The sequence below is a fragment of the Hirundo rustica genome, chromosome Z (genome assembly GCF_015227805.2).
Source record: "Hirundo rustica isolate bHirRus1 chromosome Z, bHirRus1.pri.v3, whole genome shotgun sequence".
NCBI lineage: Eukaryota > Metazoa > Chordata > Aves > Passeriformes > Hirundinidae > Hirundo > Hirundo rustica.
Window position 1 is genome coordinate 58110329 of NC_053488.1, and position 15882 is coordinate 58126210.

Consider the following 15882-nt stretch of genomic DNA (forward strand, 5'->3'; position numbering starts at 1 on the left):
TCCAACAGATGATAGAATTCCCAGGACCAAACTCCTCTATTAACCGTGGACTCCAGGCAGCTACGAGTCACCCGACCATCCTCCCCGGAAAACCGAGAGCAGATGAGTCCACCACCCTCAACTCACGGGAGCCTTTTCCCTCCCCCAAAACTAAGTGATCAACTTCCTTTGTCCGGGTTGAGCACCCTTTAACTATCAGTATTTAGTCTCCTAGGAACTTACGGGGGGGTGGGGGGGGTGTGGAAATTCTACAGGAAACTTAACCCTCAACATTTGTAAACAACAGTACTCAACGACAAACTTCAGCGGAAAGCAGCAGAGACTCAGAAAATGTTTCAAAGTGCTCAGGGGCAGGGGGAAGAGGAACAACAAAGATTTGCAGTGGAGAGGGATAATATTTGCAGAGAACACCTTGCTGAAATGGAATACCTTTTTAAAGAAAAAAAAGAAAACAGAAAGGGCTTGTCAGGTATGATGTATTAATAGATGTTCCATGAAATGCTGGCTGAAAGTTGTTTTGGTGCAAAGTGTGTGGTGGGTTGGGTTTTTTTGGTTTAAGGGAAAAAAAAATGCCCCAAATAGCTAAATATTGAAGAATAGTTCTGAAGATTACAGCTTTACACACACAGTGTGTAATGCTGATTTGGGGTTTTGATGGAATGTGCTGTGGCTGTTTGTTATGGTAAACACCTAACCCAAGTTATCAGTACACAGTGGTAGTGAAAAACTAAGGAGATTTTATACAGGACCTAAGGTCCTTCTCAAAACAAGCAGAAACATGAGTCAGTTTTCATTCAAAGCTGATTCTTATAAGGGTAGGGCAGGATATAGGCTGTGAAGAAACCTAATTTTAGATAGATTTTTCTGTTTTAAGTTGCCAGCTACAGCAGGGTAAGCTCTGAGTTCTGGCTAACTGTTAAGTGGCTGAGGTAGTCTTAGGAGGCTCTGGAAGAGTATTGCCTTCTGTTGTGTACAGTGATTTGTAGAAGCTGCCTTCAGAGAGTTTAATGCTGCATCAAAAGATCAGCATTGAAAAAGTATGCTATGCTCTGTCAAATTATGTTTGTCCTCAAAAAAGGGCAAAAGGAGCAGTGGATGGCTTGAGACATTGTGCTCTCTGTCAGTTCCCTGTCAGTGTTCTCTGCCAGTGGTTGTAGGGGAAGGAGGTTTGTTGGTGAATGTGTTAAAGCTACAAAATTGCAGGAAATGTAATTAACAAGAGTAGACACAGATTGCTTGATACATCAAGCTCATTGTAGGGTTTCAGAATCTTGGCGCTTCTGAATGTAGGAATCTCTCAGAACTTTCGAAACTCCAAAAAGACTACTGGGTGGCAAACCCTAATCTGCCTTCAGTAGTAAAAGTGTTCAGTTTTCCCACTTTGCTTTTGAAGCTGTTCCCCTGCTCATCACCCTACAGTTATGTATAGTTATAAAATTCCAGGAAATAAATAATTTTTAAAAAAAGTTAAATCTGGGCTTGACTGCATTAGTTATTGCTTGTAAGCTTAATTCATTTAAACTTGTCAGCTGAACATCAGAAATATCTGGGTTTATAGATGATGGCTTTGAGTGTGTTGCAGTCTTTTGTGTTGTGTATTTACAGACCTAGTTTAAATCTTCCTTAGTTATTCAGAGTTATAAAATGAAAGTTAAGGAGATTCAATTGTGGTCTCAATACATGCAGAGAAGTGGGATTCTGAGCATATAGGCAAATCCTGGCTGGAAAAACTGCACTTCATGAACCGTAATTCTGAACTTGGCTGTAGAAAATGCTGAGGTAGGCATGGGAGTGGAGTCACAGAGTATTGAAATTTGTCTCTGGGGACACGCAGGAAAATCCACCCTCTCTGCTTTGTGACAGGTTCCTGGTGAGCTCTGTTGGGCATCTCCTGGTCTGGGATAGGAGGTGTTGGGTTTTTATAGGAAGGGCAATAGCATCACCTCGTGGTTACGCCGGGGATCATATACCTTCACGTTTTTTTCCCTTAGAGTACCTGTTGGATGTGTAGTTTACACCGGATCTAAAAAAAAAAAAAAAAAAAAAAAAAAAAAAGCCATTTTTTTCTTGAGCAAATATTTGCAGATTGCTAAAGGGACAGTATTAAACAGACTTACCACATCCAAAAAGTTCATAAATTCTTCAAAACTCTGCAATTCTGCAGCTCATGCTGACTTGTTTAATGAGCTTGATATATTCACAACAATTTTAGTTTGCTAATGTTAATTACATTTCCAGTATAAATTTTTAAAAAATGTTTTGTAGTATTTTACAGCAAACTATCTATTACTTATTTCACATTTCTCGGTTCAGTTTTGTTAATATCTGGAAGATAAACGTGAAGAAATAAATATTTCTGTATCTTTCCAGGCATATATTTCTGTAGCAATGGTAAAATTTGTTTTATTTATCTGTTTATTTATTTTGCATTCCAAAGGGAAGAAACCTGTCTTGCTGGACATGCAAAGCTAGAGGATTAGTTTAAGTTTAGTCAAATTCATATGGACTATGGGGATTTTTTAGCAGTGACTTCACTGCTTCACAGAGCTGCAGAGTCCAATAATGTCAGTAATTCTCCCAACCTGTAGTTTAGTTCAGTTTCTGTATGCAGAAATTGAAGTGGGGACCAACTTATTTTATTCTACTGAGGGCTTCATATTTCATAAGTTTTTTAAGTAATTCAGTTTCTAGATAAAAGAAAAAAATCCTTTTCAGAACAGCAGAAATTAAAAATCTTTAGTCTGTGGGATTAGCTGTTTCTAAAAGCATCTGATTTGAAGTTTTAGCAGTTCAGAACAAAAATGAACTTTTGTCCCTATGCATCATTTCACCAAATGCACCCTGTTTCTACCATTGATGCTGAGCTGTCTCCCAGACAGAAGAGATTGGAAGGGCTGTACTCTTTTAGGGAAATATTTCCACATGGAGACCTGACTTTGATTTTAGTGTTGCCACAGAAGGTCGTGCTCATAGTGATTTTTGAGCCAACACAGAATTCTTGGTGGTGAATTCAAAACGTGCCTGCTGTTGGGTAGACAATTCTGTTGACATGTGTTGGCGTCTGACATTTTAAAATTCTAATGTCTTCTGAAGCAGTCTTCACTCCTCTGTTGAACTCTCTACTGCAATATTTTATCTTAGAAAAAGTATCTCTTGATGTATTTATTTATTCATTTACCTATTTATCTTTAGGAAACAAGTGCTGCCCTGGAAAACATGCTCAGGAACTTGAAGGATATGGAGACAGAGCATCATAGCTGCAGCGAGATGTTGAGGCTCCAGGATGTCCGTCTGGATTACGAGGCTAAACGACAGGAGAGCCTCACTGCGGAACTGGAGGTAAAACTTTCTGCATGCTTCTGAGAGTCTCAGCAAGCACAGAGCAGTTTAATTTCTGAGGGATGGAACCTCTGATTTAGGCTCTGAGTGCTTTGTGTTTGATTAACAAAAATGTGGGGCATCAGTTTCACAGTAAAGGTGGAGTCACAGGTAAATGCTGTAAGCCTCACCTGGGCCTGGTGTTTGAACAGCAGATGGGAGAGGTTTATGTCACTGGGAAAATACTTGTAGCTATATGGAGGTATAGGGGGAGTATTTGTGTAGGATTTGTGAGATTTTTTTTTTTTTTTTTAAGCATGTTAAGCAGATAAATCTTGTGGGAGGAGGCAAAGCTTAAGCCCTTTGGCTGGTGTTATTGTGGAGTGGGTTTGGTAAGATCTGTGCTGGTGCCGACTTTCTCTTTAATAGGCTTTCCATGGATCTCTGTTTCTCAATTATTTTGTTTTGTGAGTGTGTGAAGATTACACAGAGTTTGAATTTATTGCCAACAGCTCATATTTTAAATGTTTTGTTTATTTATTTATTTTTCTGTTAATGTTTCCCTAACTGAAGTGCTTAGAGTCAGGATTCAGTCTCATATACTTGCTACTTTGCTTCAGCTGTTCAAAATCGATGAGTTCACTTGTATCTATGTAACCTTAAGTGACTTCTAATATTAATGTTTTTTTCTTGATCTTTGTCGTGTCACTTGAAGGCAGGGGTGTATTGTTCTTACATTTTGGGGTGTATTGTTCTTTTCAAAATCAGTCATCAGACTAAGTGAAAAGAATTTTTTTTTTTTTTAAACAGTGGAGTTAAAATTGGATGTGAATTTCTGTTATAGCAGCTCAGTAGTTACTGCTTTTGCTAAAAGCATTTTTTCCAATTGAAATTCCATGTCCAGGCCTCTATATGGAGATGGATATCTGTGATTATAAAACATGCAGCAAGAACATAATCCTACATCAATTTCTTGAATGAAACAGAAAATATTATATTAATATTCTGGATAGGTTTTTTCTTGTCCTTATTTACTGATATGAGTTTTCACAGTTCCAAAATGCAAGTAGTTCAGATATCTCAGGTTGGTTTATGGTTTATGGCCTAATAAATTGAACAAATAAAGTTGCCTTTACATGATATTATCATCTTTCTGGACTCAAATATTTTTAAAATGTACTTTTAGGCAGCTAGAGTGAAAATAAAGAAACTGGAGGAAAACGCCAAAGCAGCAAGACTAGCACATATGGAATGTAAACACACGACCGAAATCGTGCAGGTAAACTTTTTATTAAATATTTGGTAGAAGTTTATAGTAAAGCAGAAGATGAACTTGTAAAGGTACAATCTTCCAAAAATGTTAAAGACTTCCTTGCTTTAGAGAAACTATTGAGTAGATTTTTTGCAATGAGTGTCAAAACTGTAAAAGGTAATAGAGAATATCTCCTTTTCTTGAGGGAACTATCAAGTTAATAGAATAAATATTAGAATAAAATGTCACATTCTTATGTTTGAGAATTCAAAGTACCATTGAACCAGTGAGGGGGAAGGAAATGTTTCACAATAGTTAAACTGTTAAAATATCCTGTCCTATATTTTTGGAATGGGCACTGGGATGATTTTGCAGATACAGTGCATACAGCCAGCTTCTCTAGGTGTGAGATATTAATGCATCCCGAGACTGCAGTTCCAAACATAATTATTCATATTCATTTCAGCTTCAAAGCTATTATACCTGCAGTTACCAGAGAAGTTTGAATATACAAAAAAATGTAAAATGTATATTTGAATATTAAATTTTTGTGTTATTAAACTGTATCACACAGGGTTTGATCCATTAAAGCCATTAGGGTTTATTTTAAAAAACAAGTGTGAAAAACCTGTAAGATCTCATACTGACTAACTTCACACTGTATTTTTGAAAAATGAAATGAGAAAACAAACAGGAATATCATCTTTTTTTTCTTGTTTTCTGAGGAACACAAATAAGCATTGCCACTTCTTCAGTCAGTTGTTTCTTTATGATCTTCCCTAAGCGCAGGCACTTAGATTTCTGGAGTGATGACTAAATAAGTCGTGATGATTCAGTTTTCTTGATCCCTTCTCTACTTTTACAACATACAGGGGAACTGGAAGGGTAAAATTACTTGAAGTTAGAGAAGTTAGAGAAGTTAGTTTATTTTTTATGGGTGGAGAACTGATGAGGTTTTCTTCCTTGTTTGTGCACATGGACAAGCTCCACATGAGGTTTGCTCTGAGTGCAAGTGTAGCTTTTACTGTTAATCCCACCCTTTTATGAGTATACTTAAAAAAAAATAGAATTCCCCTGGAAAACTTCAGTAATATAAATAATTGAAAACAGGAAAATCCAAACATCATGAAAGGACATCAAAATGTGGGTTTTGGTCAGCATATCTATTTCTCTCTGTTTGGAACTCTATGTGTTAATACATTTTTTTATGTGTTCAATGCTTTCTAATTCCATACAAAATTAATAGAATATATTCACCTGTAAAAAGCAGAACAGAACAGTGAACAGCATTAAAGACCATGGTAGTCTTTCCTAACTTCCTTTAACTGCTTTCTTATCACTTGGTAGTTAAGAACTCAAGAACTTGAAGATCCTTGAATGAAGAGCAAGGTGGCAGGAGAGAAGCTTTTTCAGTAGTAGTACAGAAAGATTTCAAAGAGTCAGATAATGCACCTGAGAGAGGAAAACAAGTGTAAGTTTCCTTTTAAAGCCATTGTAAAATAGCAGTAGACAGCTTAAGTGCAACTCATAGTTTACATTGTCTGCAATTTTCAGTCAGCAGAAAATCTAGTGCAATGTACCAAACCAAACCAAAGGTTCAGAACCTGTCAGTCCATTAATAAGAGGCCCATATCTGTAACCAAAGGTACTATGAATGGGCAACTGGTCTGTTACAGATTATTTGCTAAACCAAAAATTTTGAAAATCATAGTTGTAGTAGGGTCCAGTCTCCAGCAGTGGTTTGAGTGAGTATAGGAAAACATATCCAGCCAGTCTAGGAAAGTTGTCTTTTCAATATACACTTATATGATTATGAAAACATTGTTTTCTACTTCAGTGAGCCAGCTGAATCTCTAAGACTCCTATCAAGAAGTTGTCTACCATTTATAGTGGTTAATCTTTGTTCTCAACTTTCAAATGGCTGTAGAAAGATTTAATCAATTAAAAAATATTGAAATATGTGAAAGCAGAGGAAATCACTTGGGATATGTTCCCTGCCCAGCACAGTCTGCTGTGTCTGTGGTAACAGAAATTGGGCATCCTCTCTTTCAGCCTAGAACTCTATGGGTCTGTATGCACAGGTGTTTATGTTGACTTACACAAGGAGTAGTGGAGAATGAAAGAAACTGGTTTTCCTATAAGAAAGAAAGCCTGTGGCCTGAGAAACTCATTCAAGATTCATGGTTATGGAGATGCTTTTAGTAAGATACTTAAAACTTGAGCTTTAAAAACCTTTGTAATCCTTTGCAAACATCAATTTAAGCAAGCTTTTGGCTTTCCTGGCACTATGCCTAAATACTCAGGAAATCTTTTTAAAATCTTCCTTGGATTCCTGTCTCTGCTTCTGTCTCCTTTATACTGTGGTTTGGCCTTGTAATTTTCTCATCAGCCACCTGTTTAGTCATGCCAGATTCTTGATATATCTGTTTTCCTGACTGCGGAAAAAGAACAGATTAAAATTCTGGGTAGCCTGCTTTAGAAGTCATGCCAGAGTAGAGTCAGGCATGTGGAAATCTTAGGAGCAAGAATTATACTCAAAATCAGGGTTGATGATGCAAGATGTGACATGGTCTCTCTAAGGAGATTCACGGTGTTTCTTAAAATATGAAGAATTCGGTTTCTTATATGTAATTTTGAGGCTATATCCAAATAAACAGTTGAATTTCATGGCACAAGGCTTGATAACTGAAAACATAACAACTTGAAAAGTCTTTCTTAGAAAGAGTATAAATTTCTTCATTCACTTTAAAAAGGCAAGCAACTTCAGAAACCCTGTGATGTGCTAATGTGGTATCGGCCATATTCATTGATTACACTTTAAAAGAATACAGTGCATTTGACAAAAGTAATTTGGGTTAAAGTATCTTATTGTGGAAATATTCCAGTTTACTAAGACAGCCTTCATTCTCAAATGTGCAACGAAGAGAGGGGGATGAGGAAAGGAAGGAAACTGAAGGACCCTCTGGGAGATTAATGAGTGCTGCAACCAGCTTCAGCCTGCATGAAGGCCCAGTGGTAAGGAAAAAAAGCCCGTGGTGCACATTGTTTAGGCTTTTTGAACATACTGGCAAAATATTTACACTGCTGAGGATTTCCTACATTTGCTGTGCTGAGGTGTGGAAGAACTCTGCCATTTTCCTACCCTATTTGTTATTATGTTACTTTTTCAAAAATTTAAAACATTAATAAATGTAATCTGTGCCTTGGAGAAGCTAATTTGAAAATGTTTTTTAAGTGATACACACCTATTTAATGGAAGAGTTGTTTCCAGAAAACTGTAATTTAAAAAGCATGGATAGGGTGATCTGTCATTCCCAATCAAGAAGGCATTTTGTAGCTATGGAGTATGATTTCATGTGAAGAATGTTCTGTCTTTCCACCCAAATTTTTTGTCAAGTTTCATCAGGTACTATTTTAGAAATGTTTATTTCTATTTCATACACCATTTTAGTTTAAATGCAAATACTTGTCAGTAAAAATTGCTTGAAAATTGTTTGTTTGAAAGTGGCAAATCAAAGGGGGGTTTTTGTTGCTTTGGGTTTTTCTTGTTTTGCTGTGGATTTGGCACATTGGATATATTTCACTGGATTTTTTTCTGAAGTCTTTCTCCTCTTATATGACCACTTTGGGCCTTTCTACTGTCTTTACCCAACTACACTTTGAATAACAATTTTGTCCTTTTTTTTTTTTTTTTTAAATAGCAGCAGGCACAAAGGAAAGATCTTAGTATATCTAGAAAATCTATCCTATCATTGTGTGTTAACATTTGCTCTATTTCTACCTCCAGCAGTATAAACATTTTTTGGTAGTGGCTGGGAAACTTCTCCTCTCTCTCAGCGCTCTGAGCATGGAAAGTAAATATGGTCTGTTCCCTGCTGACAGAAGCAGAGACCTGCATCAGAAGGTCTTCAGATTTGTGAGTGTTTCTTGTTCAGTTGATGAAGTTATTCTACAATTCATCTTAGTGTTACTCACTACCCAGTGAGTAATTGAGCAGATCTGTAATTAATAAGCTTCAGAAAAATAAAATGAGAACCTTCTTTTTTCTGTCTGGGAGAATAACAGCTTCTTCCAGGCAAGCATTAATGTATTAAAAGACATTTTTAGTTAGCCTGAAAAAAATAAAGAAAAGGAACTGTCTGCCCTAACTACAGATAGTAATGATTGCTATTTATAACTACAAAACAAAATGACAGGTTGGAAATATTCTACTAGAAACCTTAAGTGCTTGCTAGCTGTTGCTGCGGTAAGAGTTTTCCTTTTTATTTGTATGCCTTAGTAAAATATATGTTATATATGACAAGAATGCAGGACAAGATTGCATGCTGCTGTTGCCAAAATTTATTTACAGCCTGAATCAATTTATTGTGCCACTGTTTAAATTCACTGCAAATGAATAAGGCATGGCTTGTGGAGTTTGACTGATGGAGCTGAAGACCTATTTTGGGCAGTTATTTAATCATATATAATCCACACAAGACAAATTTTTAAAATAATTTAGAGTGTGTTTTGCTGCCAAACCAACGGGACAATTTTCCTTGTGCTGTGCAGCTGTTGGGTCACAGCTTGAATGCACTTGAAAGTATTAACATGGGTGAATGAATTGCATCCACTAAGACCATGGAAATTTTTAAATGAGCCAGGTCATGGTTATGGCCCCTACAAGACTGAGATTTATTCACTTATTTTATTTACATACTCTGTCTAATTAGGCAAATTTTATGAAATCTGTTTTCTTATTCTGCTGTAATATTATGACTGCAATCATTAGAAATGAATTGAGGAATTTTGTAAAGCTGTGTGAATGAACTTTGTGGGCTTGTTTTCAGCTGTGTGCAGCACTGCTACTAAACATACAATACATCTCCTTTGATTTTAACATTGCCCAGATACAGCAATTAATTTTTCTCTGTGTTCCAGAGGGAGTCCTTCTAGACTTATACCAGAGAATGGCAGACAGCCATGTGCTTGCCAAACGGCCAGATATTCCCGTGGAAGGGTTACGTTGGGCAGACTTTTGTGTACTCTTGAGTGAGAATGTTGAAGCCCTGACCATGAACTTCCACAAGGCTAACGAGAAGGTGAGTGTCCGCACGCACCAGCTGCCTCTGCTGAGCTCAGTGACATCTGTTATACTGCAGTCTCATAAAAAGGATTGATATTCATCCCCCCTTGAAAGGATTTGGAAGTTAACAAATGAATAGCATTAACTGTCGCTTGTCCACTGCTCAGTTTGATGCCGTGACCATGGGCATTTAGATGTGACTGGAGTGTGCGTCAAGTCTTCAGCTTCTCTTTCTGTGCAGGACATTCTGAAAGGACTACCTGATACTAGCCATAGGGACCTAATTAAGAGATAATAAATTCATCTTACTGACTAAGAAATTCACAGAATGTAGTAATTTGCAGTCATAAAGCAAGTCTTTATTTTACCACAATCCAGAGGCAAAATACATTTTCTCCAGGAGTACCACCTTTAAATTATGTGTTTATGATTCAGATGTACTATTTGAAAGAATGCCAGTGTGGGGTTTTTTTGTTTAATTGTAACTTTTGGATCATGACACTTTTTTCCAGAAATACAATAAAAATACCTGTTATAAAATATGTCAGTATTTGTGTGAAGGAAGAGCTGTACTTTTCTGAGTGATTTTAATGCAAGTGAGCTTAGGTGGCCTTTCTCCCCAGAAAATCTTGTGGTTTTAGGAAGGAAAAAAACCCTTCTGAAATAAGTCAACTGGTTCCAGAGACTAAGATATGCCGCTCTTTAGGGTTTCACTTTGTGTTCTGGCTTATTTCTCTTTTGAAGTTGTAGAGAAGGAAAGGAAGTGGAAGGGGAAAGGGAAGGGGAAGGAGGTGAATATTGTTGGCAATGTTTGTGGGGCTTGTTGCTTGTTGTTGCTTGTTTTTTAATTAAGAATTGTTATTGAGACTGACTGTGAGGTCTCTAGGGCTCTTCTCACGTACTTAGCAGCTTGTCTGGGATTTTAGACTGTGTTCCACGAAACTTTTTTTCCTACATTTTCTGTGTAAACTATCTGGAAGTATCTTGCTGATATTTTCTAGTAATAAAGTGCAGATGTTTGCATTTGGAGATTATTGTTGACTTGGTTCATCCCTCCATTTAGTTTGCATGGGAGCTGCAGTGTTAAACACAAGAGTGAATCCCTTTATGCTTGTTGAAAACACATTATAAACTTATGAGATACTTGCAAGGAAACATTCTCTATGCTAGAATTCCCTGAAATTGTTTCAAAACTTAATAATAATCTGGAATGTCTTGGCTTTAAAAAAAAACCAAAAAAACCCAACAACCCAAAACCAAACAAATCATGAAACACAAAACAAACAAAAATTAAAGGCTGTTTTAAAATTATTGTTTGCAATCATCACAAACTTCTAAAGGATATACCTGGATTACTAACTTACTATTTTACTAACATTTAATACAGTTGTTTAAAAGAATATATATGAAGTGTTTGGCCCAGGTTTCCTACAAAGAAGATGGCAAATATCTCTAAGGTGGTATAAGGATGGAAAAACAAAACAAAATAAAATACTTTGTTTCAAAATATATTTCAGTTTTGTTTTGAGGACCAAATAATTAATCTCCTATGAAAGCCTTTTACTTAATTTTAATAAAAATATTGAAGAAATTACAGTTTAGATTTTATGCTAGAATAGTCTGTGCTTAACTTAAAATGAAAAGGTGAACAATACTTTCTTCTTAAATGCTTGTCACACAGATATCTCACCTAGAATATATTTGCAAGCACAAGACTGACACTGTGAACGACCTTCAGCGGAACCAGGAGGATGCTTTAGAGAAAATGTATTAACAGTTAAAAGCACAGGAGCATTGCTCGCAGAAAGAAAAGCAATACTTTGAGCTGCAGTACTCAAATCTCCTTGCAGAATTTCGTACAAGAGCACAGGTATGGTGTCATGAACTTCTAATATTTTTTTTTCTTATATTTAATAGATTATTTCAGTAGTTTAAGCCCCTTAGCAGTTCTAGGTATTTGGGAATTCTATTATATTTTTGAAGTAAAAAAAAAAAAAAAAGACAACAAACTAACCCATCACTGTGCTAGTATTACCATCACTTAAAATAAGAAATAAATTACTTTGTTGAAGAATTCTGAAGAGAATTTGGTCTACAGCCCCAGTTCAGAAGCTTGATTTCATCAACAGTTGGTCGTATTTTTTTTTCCTGAGAATGTTAAAGCTGTAAGATCAAATTTACCTATTTTAAAAATTATTGGGGGCAGCAGCTACTTTTTCAGCATCATCATTTGCAAAGACTGTATACAGCAACAATAATATGGTGCCATCTGGGGATTAATTCATTCATGTAAGTACTGACTCTAAGAAGTGGTAGATTTCAACAGTGTTAAGTCAATCTGTTTTCCTGATACTGCAGTGAGAAGTGGTTTAAAAGTGTAAAATTGTCACTGCTTGTTAGATGAAGTATTTGCAATCCAAAATGTTCCCTGTTATTCCACAACCACCATTTACTGTCTTTACTATCACACCTGTTTCAATTAAAAGCATTATGACTAAAGGAAATAGATGTCCCTTGTTACTGCAACTTACTTCATCAGAATAATGGTGTATTTTATGCAGATTTCAGGACTGGAAGTCTTTGCATGCTGAAAAATTTGATCTGTCCAGTTTCATGTTCCAGACTTCCTTGCTTTTTTCCTCTCACACTGGCTCTGTGCTTGGTAGCCAAGTTTCTCTCTGAAATTGGAGGATGTTATTGCTATTGCTAAGTCAATTCATAAAACAGTATTGTAGGCAGGGAAGTGGTGTTGGACCTTCTGTGAGCTCTCATGGTATTGGTGGATTGTTGTCAGAAATCAGGAATCCATTTCAAGTTGATGATCATGCAAATTTCCCTCATATGACTGATTTTGTGTGGTAGATCTGATTCTGTAATTGTAGCTCTTCTCTCTAATAGAAGAGATACTTTCACACCATCATTACCATCCATTTTTGCTCCTTTAATGCATCATTTGAACGACAAAACTAACAATTTTCTTTTAGCTCTTGTCTAGGTAAAAACCATCTAGTTAATATTTCTTCCATTTTTGTTTGGTTTGTTTCTGTCATAGGAATGTGAAGAAATGGTACAGAAAACCAGGCAAAAACTGTATGGCCTTGAACAAATCTGCGAGAAACTGACCCACAAGAACAATTCTATGAGAAATACATTATCGGATGTTCACAAGGCGCGCTCATCTCTGCTGGCAGCCTGTGCACTGCTGTCAGGGGCCCTGTGTCCTCTCTATGGCCGTGTGTGTGCTATGACTTTCCAAAGAGACCTTCTCCAGGACCAGGTGAACCTCCATGCACTACTGAACCAGTAGATCAGAAGCCTGCTTTATGCTCTCCCTACTAATGTGGAAAACAATCAAGATAAGCAAGGCTGAGGCAGAGAACAGCCAAACACCTGGCTTATGTGTTTCAAAGGGCTGTGATTGCAGTTCTGGCTGCTAACAGGCTTAGAGCTCTGGCTCAAAAAACTTGTTCCCTCTTCGTCTGGACAGATGGCTCAAGAGGAAGCACTGGAATTCAAGTTTGTGTGGGAGAATCCAAAGGCAGGCATCATGGGTCACGTAAGTGAAATGTTTTTAAAGTGTTATGTCAAATTACATGGTTAGGGAATAACACAGAGCAATATTATTTTTATTGTTGAGACATAAAGACACATTTTTTGACAAATATTATTTATGGATTTAAATGTTTTTCTGTTTCTTGACAAACATATTTCACTCTTAAGAGGACAAGCATAGTCTGCTAAGCATTGCAAATAAAATTGCAATTTTACACATGAACTCAACACTGTCTGATTTCCTCGACATTTGTGTTACAGATTTCTGAACTAGGTGCTACAGCGTTTTCTCTGTGGTAAAAGTCTCACAATGTTCCTAAACGATTAACCATCACCTTGTGGTGGTTTCAGGCAGATTTTGGGAGAAACCCTCCTACGGGGCCCCCCTCCCCTCCTCCAACCGGTTCAGGAAAAGACTTCCTCAGAGTGAAGTGGAAAAAACCTGTCTATTAAACAGGCAAAGCACTCCCAGCACGATACCCGATGACAAGAGCTTTGTGCTGCTTACGGAGGGATAACAAACTTAAAGAAAGTCTCCTCTTGAGGGTCATCACTGTGCTCCGCCGCTCCGTCTCTGCTGGCGCTGGGAGAAAAGGAGATGTGCAGGGCTGGTCTTGGTGGGGTGGGTCCCCTGTGGAGGCCCCCGGTGCTTCCCCCAGGTCCTTAGTCTGGAGAGGTTGGAACAGTTCCGAGGAGAGGGCAAAAAAAGCAAAAAAAGAAGGGAAAAAAAGAAGAGCAAAAAAAAAGCAAAAAAAGCTTCAGCTATTCTACAGCGTCTAACTACGCTAGCACTAAACTAACTAACTACTGCCAGGGAAAAAAAACAACAGATCTTTCGTCTTGCAGTGTTTCAACTCCCCCACTTCAAGGTCACTCCAAGGAGCAGAGTTTTCCTGGGGAAAAACAAACAGCACTTCCCTCCCCTTTGCACCCAACAGACAATTGGGGGATACACAGTCACCCCAGGACACACCTTTTTTTTTTTTTTTTTTTTTTTTTTTTAAGTATTTCCTCTTCTTTTTAATAATTTTTAATATTTATTTCCTACTAAAACCCACAAATATTTCTTTCAGATTAAGGGGTAATATTAGCATAGAATTTCAAGATTTCCTTTAGAGATTATGTCTATTTGTTCCTTTCTGTTGCCAGATCAGTTTATGCTTCCCCCTTCAAGGATAAAGGGTATCAAAAATCAAATTAGAAGATTCATCCACTTTGTTTTGGTTTTTTAGTAGTTCTGGAAGCATGCTTAATATGGTCTAAATTGTCCTGATTAATTTCTGGCTTATGTGCTTATTTTTGGTTAATTTCTGAAACAGCTGGAGATAGCAGTGTGATTCAGTTATTTTGCTAGCTGCAATTCTGCTTCACAGCTTTTGAAGAAGAAGGAGTTGACTGTGTTGAAGCACTTGACTGGTTGACTAGCTTTAACCTCTACACTGCAATAATCACTTCAGTCTCTGAGCTGCAAGATGTTCTCAGCAAACCAGGTAATTTTGACAGTATATTGTTGCAGCAGAAATATATTAAAAAAAAAAAAAAAAGTCAGGGTGGTTGCATAATTTCCATTTTTACAATTTTATCTAAATTATTCTAGGTCATAGCTCTGAAGAGAGATTTCTGAACGTTATGATGAGGTTGTATCCTGAGCTAGTCAATACAAATTTTAGTGGGGCTGTTTTCCTGAAGGAGTAATTTTATTGCAGGGTAAAATAATAACCCTCATCTGACATTCTCTGAATGCTCACATCTCTGTACTGTTGGAGCAGATTAATTTTCTTTAATGGCTGGTAGGATATTTTATCCTTTCAGTATATAGAGCCATGGAAGCAGAAGGCTGGGGAGTGTTTCTGGAGTTCATTTGCAGTGAGAACTGATCCAAGTTCCCTTGGTTCATCTGCATTGCTGGCAAACCTGGTTCTTTATTAACCAGTAGTTTTAGAGTTTTAGACATTTTTGTCACAGAAAAAAGGATTTTAGAAGAGGGATAATCTATATGAACAAAGGGAAGTAGCAGGACAAAGACAAGGTGATGCATTTTCCAAAGGGATAAAAACTAAATTGGTATAAAAGTCACCACTCAATCAAATGTGTATGGATTCAGCTTCAGGCACTTTCTCTTTGATCAAGCTGTTTTCAATAATTTGGATTCATATCCATAAAAAGCAAAGTTTGAACTGTGTTTCAGAATGTTTACATGTTCCATCCCGTATAAATTAAAAAACCTGGACATTACCAGAAACCAGAACTAATAACCTGCTTGATGTTTCCTTTTTGTTGTTGTTCTTTCTTAAAGATCCAAACTCCTGGCTTTCTGGACACTCACTTATCAGTGTAGCCAGGAACTCCTTTGCAAAACTGATGGACAATCTAAGCGTACTGATGGAGTCAGCTCGAGGGAATCCTTGTGGGTGCAGAGCTTACCTGGAAAGGGACTCCCTGATGCAGAGACTGGCTTGTGGACTCTGCAGAATAAATGCCCAGGCCCTGGAAGTTGGATTTTATGACAAACTGCCCAGCACAGTAAGCAGATTTACAGTCCTCCTGCACGGAAACAGAAGGTTTACAGTAACAGTGAAGCTCCCTTGGTAGCACCTTTGTTTCGGGCTAGTGATGAGTCCATGACAATGAAGTACCACTATAGAGACAGTGAGAAGTTGATCAATCACACATTAGGGTGTGAATAGATCTTTTC

The 15882-nt window shown here is 37.2% G+C and overlaps 1 pseudogene; it reads left to right on the top strand.

Annotated features, from left to right (window-relative positions):
• The window catches only part of LOC120765808 (coiled-coil domain-containing protein 171-like), a 40148-nt pseudogene that overhangs the window by 10910 nt on the left and 13356 nt on the right, over nucleotides 1-15882 (top strand).